The sequence below is a fragment of the Nomascus leucogenys genome, chromosome 3 (assembly GCF_006542625.1).
Source record: "Nomascus leucogenys isolate Asia chromosome 3, Asia_NLE_v1, whole genome shotgun sequence".
NCBI classification, from domain to species: domain Eukaryota; kingdom Metazoa; phylum Chordata; class Mammalia; order Primates; family Hylobatidae; genus Nomascus; species Nomascus leucogenys.
Genome location: NC_044383.1, coordinates 29,145,041 through 29,160,196, shown reverse-complemented (window position 1 = coordinate 29,160,196; position 15,156 = coordinate 29,145,041). Strand labels below are relative to the sequence as shown.

Sequence of the window (15,156 nt, the reverse complement as noted above, 5' to 3'; positions counted from 1 at the left end):
TGCAACAGGTCCAGGCTGCTGTACAAGCTGCTCTGCCACTTGGGCCATGTGACCCAGAAGATCCAATGGTGCTTGAAGTGTCAATGGCAGATAGGGATGCTATTTGGAGCCTTTGGCAGGCCCTCATAGATGAATCATAGCACAGGCCTCTAGGATTTTGGGGCAAGGCTCTGCCATCTTCTGCAGATAACTACTCTCCTTTTGAGAGACAGCTCTTGGCCTGTTACTGGGCTTTGGTGGAAACTGAACATTTGACTATGGGTTACCAAGTCACCATGTGACCTGAACTGCCTATCATGAACTGGGTGCTTTCTGACCCATCTAGGCATAAAGTGGGTCATGCACAGCAACATTTTATTATCAAATCGAAGTGGTATATATGTGATCGGGTCCAAGCAGGTCTTGAAGGCACAAGTTACATGAGGAAGTGGCTCAAATGCCCATGGTTTCCACTCCTGCCACCCTGCTTTCTCTTCTCCAGCCTGCACCGATGGCCTCATGGGGAGTTCCCTATGATCAGTTGACAGAGGAAGAGAAGACTAACGCCTGGTTCAGAGATGGCTCTGCATGATATGCAGGCACCACCCAAAAGTGGACAGCTGCAGCACTATAGCCCCTTGCTAGGACATACCTGAAGGACAGCAGTGAAGGGAAATCTTCCCAGTGGGCAGAACTTCAAGCAGTGCACCTGGTTGTGCCCTTTGCATGGAAGGAGAAATGGCCAGATGTGCGATTATATACTGATTCATGGGCTGTAGCCAATGGTTTGGCTGGATGGTCAGGGGCTCGGAACAGGCATAATTGGAAAAGTGGTGACAAAGAAATTTGGGGAAGAGGTATGTGGATGGACCTCTCTGAGTGGTCAAATAATCTGAAAATATTTGTATCCCATGTGAGTGCTCACCAATGAGTGACCTTAACAGAGGAGGATTTTAATAATCAAGTGGATAGGTTGACCCATTCTTTGGACACCACTCAGCCTCTTTCTCCAGCCACTCCTGTCATTGCCCAGTGGGCCCATGAACAAAGTGGCCATGGTGGCAAGGATAGAGGCAACTCATGGGCTTAGCAACATGGGCTTCCACTCACCAAGGCTGACCTGGCTATGGCCACTGCTGAGTGCCCAGTTTGCCAGCAGCAGGGACCAACACTGAGCCCTAGATATGGCACCATTCTTCGGGGTGATCAGCCAGCTACCTGGTGACAGGTTAATTATATTGGACCTCTTCCATCATGGAAAGGGCAGAGGTTTGTCCTCACTGGAATAGACACTTACGCTGGATATGGGTTTGCCTATCCTGCATGCAGTACTTCTGCCAAGGCTACCATCTGTGGACTCACAGAATGCCTTATCCACCATCAAGGTGTTCCACACAGCATTGCCTCTGACGAAGGCACTCACTTTATGGCTAAGGAAGTGTGGCAGTGGGCTCATGCTCATGGAATTCACTGGTCTCATTGTGTTCCCCATCATCCTGAAGCAGCTGGATTGGTAGAATGGCGGAATGGCCTTTTGAAGTCACAATTACAATGCCAACTAGGTGACAATACTTTGCAGGCCTGGGGCAAAGTTCTCCAGAAGGCCATGTATGCTCTGAATCAGCATCCAATATATGGTACTGTTTCTCCCATAGCTAGGATTCAAGGGTCCAGGAATCAGAGGTGGAAGTGGAAGTGGCACCACTCACCATCACCCCTAGTGATCCACTAGCAAAATTTTGTTTCCTGTTTCGCGACATTATGTTCTGCTGGCCTAGAGGTCTTAGTTCCAGAGGGAGGAACACTGCTGCCAGAAGACCTAACAATGATTCCATTAAACTGGATGTTAAGATTGTCACCTGGACACTTTTGGCTTCTCCTACCTTTAAGTCAACAGGCTAAGAAGAGAGTTACAGTGTTGGCTGGGGTGATTGACCCAGTCTACTGCTCTGCAACAGAGGTAAAGAAGAGTATGCATGGAATACAGGAGATCCTTTAGGGCGTCTCTTAGTATTTCCATGCCCTGTGATTAAGGTCAATGGGAAACTACAACAGCGCAATCCAGGCAGGACTACAAATGGCCCAGACCCTTCAGGATTGAAGGTTTGGGTACTCCAGCAGAAAAAAAAATCCATGACCTGCTGAGGTGCTTGCTGAAGGCAAAGGGTAGTAGAGAGGGTAGTAGAATGGGTAGTAGAAGAAGGTAGTCATCAATACCAGCTAGGACCACATGACCATCTGCAGAAATGAGGACTGTAATTGTCTTGAGTATTTCCTCCTCCTTTTGTTAAAAACATGTTTGTGCATGTATACACTTGTACTAAGAAAATATCTTCATTTTATTTCCTTTTCATATCAGCATTTAAGTATTGTTAATTTTATGTAATAGTATTTGGGTTGGGGATTGGTGCATTTCTGGTTCATAACAGTTCCCACCAAGGACTATCAGTGTTCTCCATACTATTAGAAATAGAGTCCTTAGCATTTTGGGGTCTAATCATATTAAGCAGCCAACTCCAGAAACCCCAAAACCAATGAAAGAATTCCATCCTTAATATTCTGTTCTTCTAGAACCACTCCTAGTATCAAAATCTGTATTAGGGTTCTCTAGAGGGACAGAATTAACAAGGTGTGTGTGTGTGTGTGTGTGTGTGTGTGTGTATATCTATATCTATATATATATTCCCCTTTATATACATATAAATATATATGGCGGGGTGCTGTGGCTTACGCCTTTAATCCCAGCACTTTGGAAGGCTAAGGTGGGTGGATCACAAGGTCAGGAGATTGAGACCATCCTGGCCGACATGGTGAAACCTCATCTCTGCTAAAATACAAAAAAATTAGCCAGGCATGGTGGCATGCACCTGTAGTCCCAGAAACTTGGGAGGCTGAGACAGGGGAATCACTTGAACCTGGGAGGTGGAGACTGTAGTGAGCCAAGATCACACCACTGCACTCCAGCCTGGTGACAGAGCAAGACTTCAACTCAAAAAAAAAAAAGTATATAAAGGGGAGTATGTATATAAAGGGGAGTGTGTGTGTCTGTGTGTGTGTGTTTGTGTGTGTGTATTCCCATATATATATGGGAGTTTATTAAGTATTAACTTGCACAATCACAAGGTCCCTCAATATGCCATCTGCAAGCTGAGGAGCAAGAAGAGCCAGTCCAAGTTCCAAAACTGAAGAACTTGGAGTCCGGTATTCAAGGGCAGGAAACATCCAGCCTGGAAGAAAGATGTAGGCTAGGAAGCTAGGCCAGTCTCTCTCCTTTTCACGTTTTTCTGTCTGCTTTATATTTGCTGGCAGCTGATTAAGGGTGGATCTGTCTTCCCCAGCCCACTGACTCAAATGTTAATCTCCTTTGGCAACACCCTCACAGACACACTCAGGATCAACACTTTGTATCCTTCAACCCAATCAAGTTGACACTCAGTATTAACCATCACATTGCACTAGCCAGGATTTCCAGTACAATGCTAAATTAAAATGGTGAGAGCAACATCTCTGCCTTCTTAATGTTAGAAGGAAAAATACTGCGTATTTCATCATGAATACAATGTTAGCTGCAGGATTTTTATAGATGCCTTTTATTAAGCTGAGGAAGTTCCCTTCTATTTCTTGTTTGCTGAGTTTTAATCAGACATGGATATTGAATTCCATCAGTACTTATTCTGCATGTGTTAGGCTAATTTTTTTTTCTTTTATTGACATGCTGAATTACTTTGATTTTTAAATGTTAAACCAACTTTGCACTCTTTGGGTAAACAACATTTGGTCATAATATCATTTTTACATAGTATTGGATTCGATTTAAATCAGATTAGATTTGATATGCTGTTAAGGACTTATACAACTATGTTCCTGAGGGATGTTGTCTGTACGTTTCTCATAATGATTGTGTCTGGTTTCAGTATTAAGGTTTAGCTGGCTTATTAAGAAATGCTCCTCCTCTACTATTTCCTGAGCTACTTTGATTAAGATTGGTAGTATTTCTTCCTTAAATGTTTGATATAATTTGCCAGTAAAGCAATCTGAATTTACATTTTTTCTTATAGAAAGATTTTAAATAGGTATAGGGCTTTTCAGATTTTCTATTTCCTCTTGTGTCACTTTTGATAGTTTGTGTCTTTCAATGAATTTATCTATTTTATATAAATTGTTGACTTTATTGACATAAAGTTTTAAAAAATACTTATTTTACTACCCTTAACATTAGTAGGATCTGAACAAGTGATTATTTTGTTCTGGATATTGGTAATTTGAATCTTCTCTGCTTTTTTTCTTGATGAATTTAGCTAGGAATTTTTCAATACAATTTTATTGATATTTCTAAAGAACCAGCTTTTTCTTTCTTTGATTTTTCTTGTCAGTGTTTTTTTTTATTTCATTGATTTCTGCCCTAATACTTAGTGTGTGTGTGTTTTTTTTTTTTTTTTTTTACTTGAGTGTAATTTAATCTTCTTATGGCTTCTTGAGGCAAATGATTTTAGCCCTTTCTTTTTTTAAAAAAACTTTAGCCTTTAAAACTATATATTTCCCTCTAAGCTCTGCTTTAAATGCATCTCACACATTTAAAAATATTTTTGTTCAGTCTGTGGCTTACCTTTTCATTTTCTTAACAGTGTATTTTGAAGAGCAGACATTTTGAATTTTAATAATGCCCAACTTGTTCTTCTTTTTCTGATGTGGTTTGTACTTTTCTTGTTTTGTCTAGGTAATTTTTGCCTACTCAGATAGTAAGGAATTTTGCCTGCATTTTTCTGTAGAAGTTTGATTATAGTTTTAGCTTTTATGTTCATATTTATGACCTATTTAGAGTTAATTTTATGTAGGATGTGAGGTTAGAGGTTCATTTTTAAAATTTTTATTTTAAATTTTGAAATATACAATACACTTTTATTGACTATAGTCACCATGTTGTAATTAATAGATTTCAAAAACTTATTCCTCCTAACTGTAACTTTTTACTTTTTGATCAACATCTTCCCATACCCTTTCCCCATCCTCCAAGCCTCTGGTAATCACCATTCTACTCTCTACTTTTATAAGTTTAGCTTTTTTAGGTTCCACATATAAGTGAGATCATGTGGTATTTGTCTTTCTGTGCCAGGCTTATTTCACTTAGTGTAATGTCCTCCAGGTTCATCCATGTTGTTGCAAGTGACAGAATTTTCTTCTTATCAAGGCTGAGTATTATTCCATTGTGTGTATATACCACATTTTCTCTATCCATTCATTCATTGCCTGATACTTTGGTTGGTTTCATATCTTGGCTATTGTGAATAATGCAGCACTGAACATGGGAGTGCAGATGTCTCTTAAATTTGAATGCACACTTTTCCTCTTATAGCTGTTTGATCTCAGGCATGTTAAGTAACCTCTCCAGCTTTTGGATATTCATTAGTAAAATGAGAGTAATAATAGCACCCATCTCACTGAATTCCTATGAGGATTATAGGAGATTACATGTGATACGTGCATAGTGTCTGGCACATAGTAAGTGCCAATAATTGTCAGCACTTACCTAAAATCATCTCTTTGCTCCTAATAATAGCCTGGAAAGTTTTAAAATATTGTTCTAAGTGGTCAGTTGAAGGATAATAAACATGGAAATTGCTTAACTGTTGTCTGAGTGGATATGGTCAAGGATCTTCAATGGATTATGAGGCCTTATATTATGCTCTTTAAATAGATATTAGGAAGTTGAATGGCCATTAAAGTATATTGTATCAATTCTGTCTCTTTCACATAAGTGATTAATCTTTTTTACACTTCATCCGAGACAGAATGCCAGGAACTCTTTCCTCGAGTTCCAAAATAACACTTTACTTCTGTGACAGTTCCTTTTTCTCCTTCCCACTGTGACAGTGCAAGGGAATTTTTTTTGTTGTTGTTGTTATTGTTGTTTTTGTTGTTGGAGACAGAGTCTCACACTGCTGCCTGGGCTGGAGTGCAGCGGTGCAATCTCAGCTCACTGCAACCTCCACCTCCCAGGTTCAAGCAGTTCTCCTGCCTCTGCCTCCCAAAGTGCTGGGATTATAGGCGTGAGCCACCATGCCCAGCCAGGAATTTAATAAGCATAACAAAAACAGGAATAGCCTCCGTCACAAAGGCTTTAAAAAACCCTGATGTCTGGCTTCACTGCAGAATCTTTGGAAGAGGACCCTGCATTCTCAAACCTGGTTGTACATGGGAATTACCTGGGGAACTTTTAGTAATATTGATGTCTGTGTCCCTCTCCAGAGATTCTGATTTCACTGTCCTTGGTGTGATATAAGCATCAGGATTTTCTAAAGCTCCCAGGTGATTTTGATGCTCAGCTGGGCTTGAGAATAGCTGCTTTATGTACAGTATCTCCTCCATGAGAGAAGTCCCCTTCATACACACACAGCTTCACCAGGGAGAGGAAGCAATCTCCTGGATTGTGGAACTTGATTTCTGGAGGCAAGACTTGAACTGATAAGCCCCTTTGATTAATCCTATCATGCCCCACATCATGGTTTACCTCAATCTCTAATCTAATTGGATTTACCCAATCCCCCATCCCTCCTCTACCTTATTGTGCCCTCTGAACTCTTACCTGTGGTTGGCAAATTTCCCTATGTCCTCAACCTTTTCTCTGAATGGAAGTTCCCCTTTCTTTTCTTGCCCTAAAGGAGAGCCAGCTTACCCCTGCTACCCTTGTAGCCCTTTTATATGTAGACCTTTTTCTTGTTAAATCTCACATACACCATGCTCTTCAGGTTGAGAATATGGAGTAGGTGTCATCCCTGCTCTGCATTACTACATTTATTCTTATTATTTTTTTCTTCTGAATGTCAATGTATTTGAATTTGGACCACCTGGCTCTACCATCCACCAATCCTTCCGATTGCATTCATCTACCTACCCACCTCCTGGCCATGTTCCTCTCACCCCAAGGACCTTACCCTTTGGCTTGGTGTTTGCTTTTCCATCCCTAAATCTCTTATTGCTTCTGGTGATTTCAGCGACTATGTGGATGACTCACGCAATGCCCCAGGGCTCTCAGTTACTTGAGTTCCTCAGTTCCAACAACTTTTTCTCCCTCCTACCTCATGTCACCATCCAATTATTTCTGACTTTTAACTCATGGCTTGCTTCATACTTTGAGAATTTTTATCTTGTGGTCGAATGGCCTTGATTTTCTTGAAATAAAAGGAAAGCCAAGTATAGCATAAACAGTGCACGACCTCATCTAAACACAGCCTAGTGAAGATGGTGTTTTAATCTTTTTGTTCTGGGGTGTTATGTAAACTGGTGATAGTATGGTTTTTAGTTTAGGTGGTTAAATACTTGAGCACTCTTTAGTTTGTTACTGGAGAGATTGTTCTAGCTTTGCTCTGAGTTGCAAAGTTTGGGCAGTCTTACTGTTGTGACCCATATTTATGTTTTTACGGAAAGTTAAGTGATTTGAAGTCTTGGTTTTAAATATTGTGTTGTCTGACAGTGGCTTCCTAATCTTCCAGATAATATGGTCTAGAATAACCAATACAACTGTTCTCCAACTTTGTTGAGCCCTTCAAAATATCAGCTCCCCTACTTTGTTACTATTTATCTCATTTTTCCCTTCCCTTCTTATACAGCTTAGATTTTGTGGCTCACAATTGTTATTGTTTCCATGAAAACACTTGCAACTCCCTTGACCCTCCATCTCTGCTGGAATGGACTGGCAACTCTCCTAGTGTGAGTGTGCTTCCACTGCCTTCTTTATACCACCCTGGGTACCTGCTTTCTGACTTTTAACTCATGGCTTGCTTCATACTTTGAGAATGCTGAAGTCATAATCTTCCCACTGATGCAGGATTTTTTTCCCTTGGCTCAGCTAGGTCCAGTTTCTTGTCTCACGACCAGGAAAAATTAGGCATGTGGACACTTGAAGAGTAAGTAGAGTAGAATTTATTAAGCAAAAGGAAAGCTCTCAGCAAAGAGAGGGGTCTTGAAAGCAGGTTCCCAGTTGCCTCCTTCACAGTGGAATACCAGGGCTTTTATACATAAGCTGATGGGTCTGGGTTCACTATTTGTATAAGGCACAAATTCTTAGTGGCTCCACGCTATTCCCCTAGTGCATATACAGGCCCTTAGTCTGCTGTGGGCATATTTAGGCAAGCACCTTGTGCAAGTTCCCTTATCTGCACAAAACATCTGGTGCAAGCACCTGCAGGGTGGGTTGGAGGCTCTCCAGGGAACTTTCCTTGCCTTACTGTTTGCCTAAAGCAAGCTGGCTAACTCCTTTCACCACCAATAAACCTACAAATCTACTTTCAGTGGTGCCTGTCTTCTCTACTTCCCTATCATTAAGAAGTATGACATGCCCTTACTTCTTTTTTTTATTTTTAAAATTTTTTTTAAATTTTGTTTTTGAAACTTTTTTAGAGGCAGGTTCTCACTATATTGCCCAGGCCAGTCTCAAACTCCTGTGCTCAAGCGACCCTCCTGCCTCAGCCTCCCACAGGGCTAGGATTACAGGTGTAAGCCAATGTGCCTGGCCTATGCCCCTACTTCTATCAAAAGCCAAACTCTTCCTGTGCTCTGGAACTTATCTCCTCACTTTCTCAAGGGCTGGCTATTTTAGCAAGCTTTATCACCTGTCTCCTGCATTATCGGTTTTTCCTCTACAAGCTCATTACCACTATCTTGCAGATATTTGTACTAGCATGACCCATTAAGAAAACAACAGTCTTTCTTGATTTCATATCCTCTCAGCTCGCCCCAAGTCTTTCTCTTCTAGAAAATCTTCTTGAACCCATTGTCGCTCCTTGTATCCTTCTCACTTTTTAATTCTCTAGAATTTAGCTTTGATCTCCAACATACTTCTGGAAACATTTAAATCCAGCAGAAATTTTCCTGTCCTAATCCTATACAATCTCTCAACTACATTTGCTCCAACTGACTACTTTCTCCTTCTTGAAACACTGTTCTGTAGAATATCCCCTGAAATAAAATTATTTGTTTTTTTTTAAATGATTAGATTGGGTTATGGCCTTCTGGGAAGTATACCACAGAGGCAAAGTCCCTCATATCAGGAGGTATGTGATAGCCACACAACTTCACTGATGATGTTCACTTTCAGCATTTGGTTAAGGTAGTGTTGTCAGGTTTCCCACTGTAAAATCACTGTTTCTCTCTTTCTTGACTTTGTTCTTTGGGAGCAAGTCACTAACTCTGGAGCAACCTCAGCCCGGAAAGGATTGGTAGTGATTAAGTTCCACCAAGGAAGATATTTTTTTAATTCTGTTTTAAGATGAGGAAATGAGGGTTCAGAGATGTTAAATAATCTCTCTGAACCCCAGTTCAGAGATGTTAGATGTTGGCTTATTACCTAAATAACTTATAATGATCTAACTTGTATTCATACAGGCAACCTTGCATGGGGGATAAGCTTGATTAAAATGCTTTAAAAAAGAAAACCTTCAGGTAAATACAAATACATGCTCTCATCAAGACACTTAACCATTTCTGCAGGCCAGTGTATAGGAAAATAAAAATCGAAAGAGATCCCAAACATTTGCCATTGTTGTAGAAACCACCACACCTCTAGTTTGGAGAAAATATTTTATTTTTACTTTTAGAGACTGAGTCTTGCTGTGTTGCCCAGGCTAGCGTCGAACTCCAGGGCACAAGCAATTCTCCTACCTTGGCCTCCTGAGTAGCTGGGACTACAGGTGTGTGCCACCATGCCCGGTCAGAGACGAAAAGATTTTAGAGAAGTGGATTTCAACTTGTGATTGGAATTCTGTGATTTGGATCTGGCTTGGAGATGTGTTTCATTGGGCCTACATGGTGTTTAAAATTATTTTCTGATTTGCTTGTCAACTTTTAAAAACTGAGACATTTCACATACCAATTCAGGTTGAATGCTTCTCTTGGAGATTTGAAAGCTCTGGCAGTGTTGGATCTTCATTTATCTCTGACAACGCTCACATGGTGCCAAATCACAGCTGCTTCTTATGAGTGAGCCACTCTCTGGTTCTCTTCAATCCCTCAACCTACCTGGGATGATTTTTGGTTTTCATAGTTGTCTGAGCTCCACACTCCTGCTGAGAGGAATGAGATCACCGTCCTTTCTTGGTTGAGGGGTCACCAACTCAGAAGCGACAGTTGGCATATTCTTAGAGCTCCTGAAAGTGAAACCAGTATCAAAGACTCAAGTTGTAGGAGACAGTCTCCAGCAACCTAAGGCAGAATGTTATATAGATTTTCGCAGTCAGGCAACCCAACAGGCTGCCTCAAATATGGTAACCTTCTTGTCACCTGGAGTGTTTAAGCAGAGAAGACATGAATCGGGGCTATCAAAGACAGTATTTGTGTATTGCAGAAGCTTGGAGCAAAGACATTGGAAGAAGTGCTTCCAACTCAGATATTATGCAACCCCACTTTCCTGAAGAATTAATAAACTTAATGGAATGGTAATTCTACCCATAAAGAGGTAATTATACCTAATAACTGATTATACTGAGACAACTGCCTTAAAGCATCCAATTTAAAAAAATATGCAAAGACTACAGTGAACTGACTGAAGATGTAAAGCTACAGGCAATGGTGAGAAATGACCAGAGATGTGGGGAGAAAATTGGTCACAGGAGAAGGTAATGGGAAGACAAGCAGCTCGTGTTTTGTTTCAGATGGAGAGGGTGGAGAGGGGGTGAGGGAATGATGCAGTTAAAGGGGCAGCATGCTCACCATTAGGCAAACTGCATGCCTGGATTTTATCTTGTGGTCGAATGGCCTTGATTTTCTTGAAATAAAAGGAAAGCCAAATATAGTATAAACAGTGCACGACCTCAACTAAACACAGCCTAGTGAAGATGGTGTTTTAATCTTTTTGTTCTGGGGTGTTATGTAAACTGGTGATAGTATGGTTTTTAGTTTAGGTGGTTAAATACTTGAGCACTTTTCAGTTTGTTACTGGAGAGATTGTTCTAGCTTTGCCCTGAGTTGCAAAGTTTGGGCAGTCTTACTGTCGTGACCCATATTTATGTTTTTACGGAAAGTTAAGTGATTTGGTATAAGGCTGTTTATGTTTACAGATCTGAAAATTTGACCGAGGAAGCATTTTGTCTCTGTCTCTGTTTTTATCTGTGAAAAGGATCTGGGAGATTATTCTGAAATTAGTTTGAGATGTTATGTGACCAAATTAAGACAAGTAGAACACACCTATCCATCAGGTGGCTTATTACCCTAACAGCAATAGAGATGTTAACCTCCTTGGTGTCAGTGATGGTTGAGATGAGAAAGGAATGCTTGTAGCAGCTAATTATATCTCCCTGTATTAATTAACATATTAAGTGACAGTTTTGTTCACATCTTGTTTTCATTAAGGAAAAAAGAAATGAACAGTTTTGTGCAGTTCTCTGAAGATTTGGAATAGGAATCTTGGCTCTTAACAGATTTCAGGTCAAAATAAGAAAAGGAGAGAATGATTCCACTTGTACTAGGTGGCTTAATAGAAAAAAAATTAATGACTTTCATCTTATTTCGGTTCAGACGCCTACCTGAGATATGATTTGAAATGAGTTTCCTACTCTCGACTCCCCTTGTTGAAGACCTGGAGATTTATCAATATCTCACAACAACAAAGAACATTGCTCAGTGCAATTTGACTCAGGTGCCGCTTTCTTCTCCAAAGAACCATCACGTCTTTTTAACTTCTATAGATTTAAGCAGGATTTATACTTTGTAAACCCAAGTGTGTATCCAAATCCTCTTGTTATTGTAAAGAACAACAACAAAAAGCCATACTCTCAATAAGCCAGTCTTGTTTTCTATAAACCTCTGAAGAAAGATTTGTACATTCCCCAGCCTGAGCATTAGAAGAAATAAACCCAGTTTGGCCGGCACCCCTCCTAGAAAGCGTTGTCTGAGAACAGACCCTGGAGCCCTGTAACTTTCCAAGCACTAATATGAAGGACTTGGCAAAGTGGCTGCAGGGAGTTTGTCACTACTTCTTCTTCTTTAAAGTAGGCAGCAACTTACATTTATGTTTGTCTTTCTGGAACATTGTTGTGTCACGCTGTTATCTAGTCAGAGACATTTTTACTATTTCATATGGGATTTATAACCACAGGGCTTATTTCCCTGCTGATGTTTAGCATTATGTTTAGAATTATGCCCACCTGACACTTCAGGAAATTTCCTCCAATGAGGTTGTATTTAAGCCAGAAAGGGCCAAGCTGGTTCAGAGCCCACTGTTCAGCTGGTACTTTCTATGTAGTGTAAGATGGACTCTTTGAGTTAAATTGAATTAGCTCTTGCAGAGTTAACTCTACCTTCTGTTTTTTTTCAATTGAGTTTTTTTTTTTTTTTTAACTTGGCATCCCTTTCCATTGGCCCCATATTAATATGTGGAAGGTGCAGAAAATGTGGCCTGCAAATACTACATGAGTTAATCACATCTGAGATGTCTACAGATGGGCATACTATATGCAGGTATAGTTGGGGTGTTGCTGAGAAGGGTATGTAGGCATCTTGGAAGGATGAGACAGAGTCAGACTTGGGTTAAATTCTCGTTCTTCCAATCACTAGTATTATTCATTAACTTCCCATCTTGAAAAATTCTTAGGGTTGTTGTAAGAGACCACTTAAAATAATAGGGATAAATCATAGGAGATGAATGGTAAACGTTAGTTTAGTTATGAATAATAGCTATTTTTCTTGGGAAAAATACCAGGTTTAGGGTCCATGTGAATATTATAAATGTAGCTTGGTATTTAGTCACTTAGTTTCACATCTAAGATGCATCACCGGGCTTTAATAATTTTATTCCTTATTTGGCCAGTAATCCTCTTTCTTCCAAGATGAGCCCAGATATAAAAATTTAAAAATACTTTTGACTGAATACATGTGTATCTCCATACCTGTGTGACAAAGGAGTCCATAAAAAGTACTGTATTATGCCAAGGCGCTTTGATCCTATTCAAATATTAAGATCTAAGTTTCAGCTATTTCAAAGGTCTGATAATTTCCACCTTTATTCCCGACACAGAAATGACTCTTTATGGAACTCCTGACCCTAGGTGGAACATTTCTGCTGCTGCTCCCAGGAATCGCACATCCCTTTCATACTCAGTGTGAACTGTCACTGATTATATCAAGAGACCACCCCTTCATGTAGATGATAGAAAATGCACTGGCTTTTACTCAGCTGCTAATGAGTAATTGCTCTGTGGTCAGCCACGAATGTGGCCAGCCACAGCAGGGCTATTGTGAGAAGGCACACACTTTTATCCTTCAGGACCTCATGATGCTGCCATCAGATTGGGCCAAGAAGAGGCTGGCTGTTGAGCTGGCACTTTGTGAGCAGGAGATATATATATTCAAGACTTGATACTCTAGCATGGTTGAGTATCATTATTAAAAGACATGGCCACTGAGTGTTCTGGATGGTCAGCCCATCTCTCTTTAGTAGCAAAGTTGACTTTGGAAACCAATTTAGGTCCTCAAAGGGCTGCTTGGTGCATATAGAATCAGAATAATTAGATAAATAAGTTTTGAGCATTGTTTTTTCCTTTTAAAAATTATACAAGCAGGCCGGGCGCGGTGGCTCACGTCTGTAATCCCAGCACTTTGGGAGGCCGAGGTGGGCAGATCACGAGGTCAGGAGATCAAGACCATCCTGGCTAACACGGTGAAACCCCATCTCCACTAAAAATACAAAAAATTAGCTGGGCGTGGTGGCGGGCACCTGCAGTCCCAGCTACTCGGGAGGCTGAGGCAGGAGAATGGCCTGAACTTGGGAGGCGGAGCTTGCAGTGAGCCCAGATAGTGCCACCGCACTCCAGCCTGGGCTACAGAGCGAGACTCCGTCTCAAAAAAAAAAAAAAAAAATTATACAAGCAATACATTTTCGTTGCAGAAAGATTAGAAAACATGATACACAGTAAGGGTAAAAAGAAGTCACACCTAGCATGTAGGCATAAGCATTGTTAATATTTTGGCACATCCTTCCATACTTTTCCATGCATCCTTATTGAGACTTGCATACTCTAGGGCTTGAGAAAAATTCATTATTTTAGGAATTTAGGGCCTTGCAAGAGCAATTGTTATTCAGATTTTATTTTGAGCAGAAAGCAAAAAACCCTGTTCCTGTAAAACCAGGAGTGGGTGGGCAGGGGTGGACATGTGACCCAGTCTCAGCAAATCAGATAATTACAACCCCTTGGATACAATGATTGGTCTGGAGTAGGCATGTGAACCACACAGGACTAGCAAGTTTTTTCCTGGAATTGATCAATAGTAGGAGAAAAAGTCCCTCTTTGTGCTGAGATAGCTCAATGGGGAAGACAGGCAAGAAGCCTGATGTCTGCTTGACTGCCACGTGGCAGAGAGCTTGCCTGAGAGAAAGGCCCAGCAGGGCAGAGATAGACAGGGGGAGAGAGAGAGAGAGAGAGAGAGAGAGAGAGAGAACAGTTGGCATTGTTTGAGCCCTTGGATCCATCCATCCTTAAGATTCCCAGTTATGTTACCAACTAAACTTCACTTTCGCTTAATCTATTTTAAGTTGGTTTATGCCAAATATAACCAAGAGTCCTGGCTCAACCACTTCTCTAGCTCCTTGGGAATAGGGCCCTGTCTGGCCTGGTCTTTGAGCACACTGCCTGCCCCATGGCCTGCGTGACTCACCGAGTTATCTTCTCCTTGGTGCTCAGGATGTGCTTTTCTCCCTTTCATTCTGCCTTAACAATTTCAGCTTCCAGCTCTGCATTGGCGACAATGGGCCAGTCTCTTCTTGGGAAAAGAAGAGCCCAAAACACCCTTTGGCAACCAGCTTAAGGGTGGGACCTGTGACTTCCCTCACAGCTGATGGGGTCAGATGGGTGGGCAGGCCCAGTTTTGATTAATATGCCTATAAAGTGGAATTCTGGGACTGACCTCCATTCAACTCAAGCAACACAAAGATAATTGACCTTTGGAAACTGCCTCTGGCAGTCTTTTTATTATTTTTATAGGAAAGTCCTGCAAACCAATTACATCTCACAATGGGCCTTTTATGGTGCTATTAGTTTAATGCAGCTTTCCGAGAAATTAGCCCTCAGGGAGCCTGAAATTCTAGAGGAAAAAAAAGCCCTCCATGGACTTATTTGACTTTTGAATTAGCAGGAAAGATGGATTGGTAGTGCAATATTCTCTATAGTGACTTTTGGCATTTTGAGCCAT

The 15,156-nt window shown here is 40.9% G+C and overlaps 1 long non-coding RNA gene across 1 annotated transcript; it reads right to left on the bottom strand.

Annotated features, from left to right (window-relative positions):
• Window positions 1-9,541: 9,541 nt before the first annotated feature.
• On the bottom strand, window positions 9,542-14,765 carry LOC105739507. Its single transcript, XR_001115429.2, has 3 exons — window positions 14,623-14,765; window positions 11,496-11,651; window positions 9,542-10,254 (listed from the first exon to the last, which is right to left on the bottom strand). It is a non-coding gene; the product is annotated as an uncharacterized LOC105739507 (long non-coding RNA).
• Window positions 14,766-15,156: the final 391 nt, after the last annotated feature.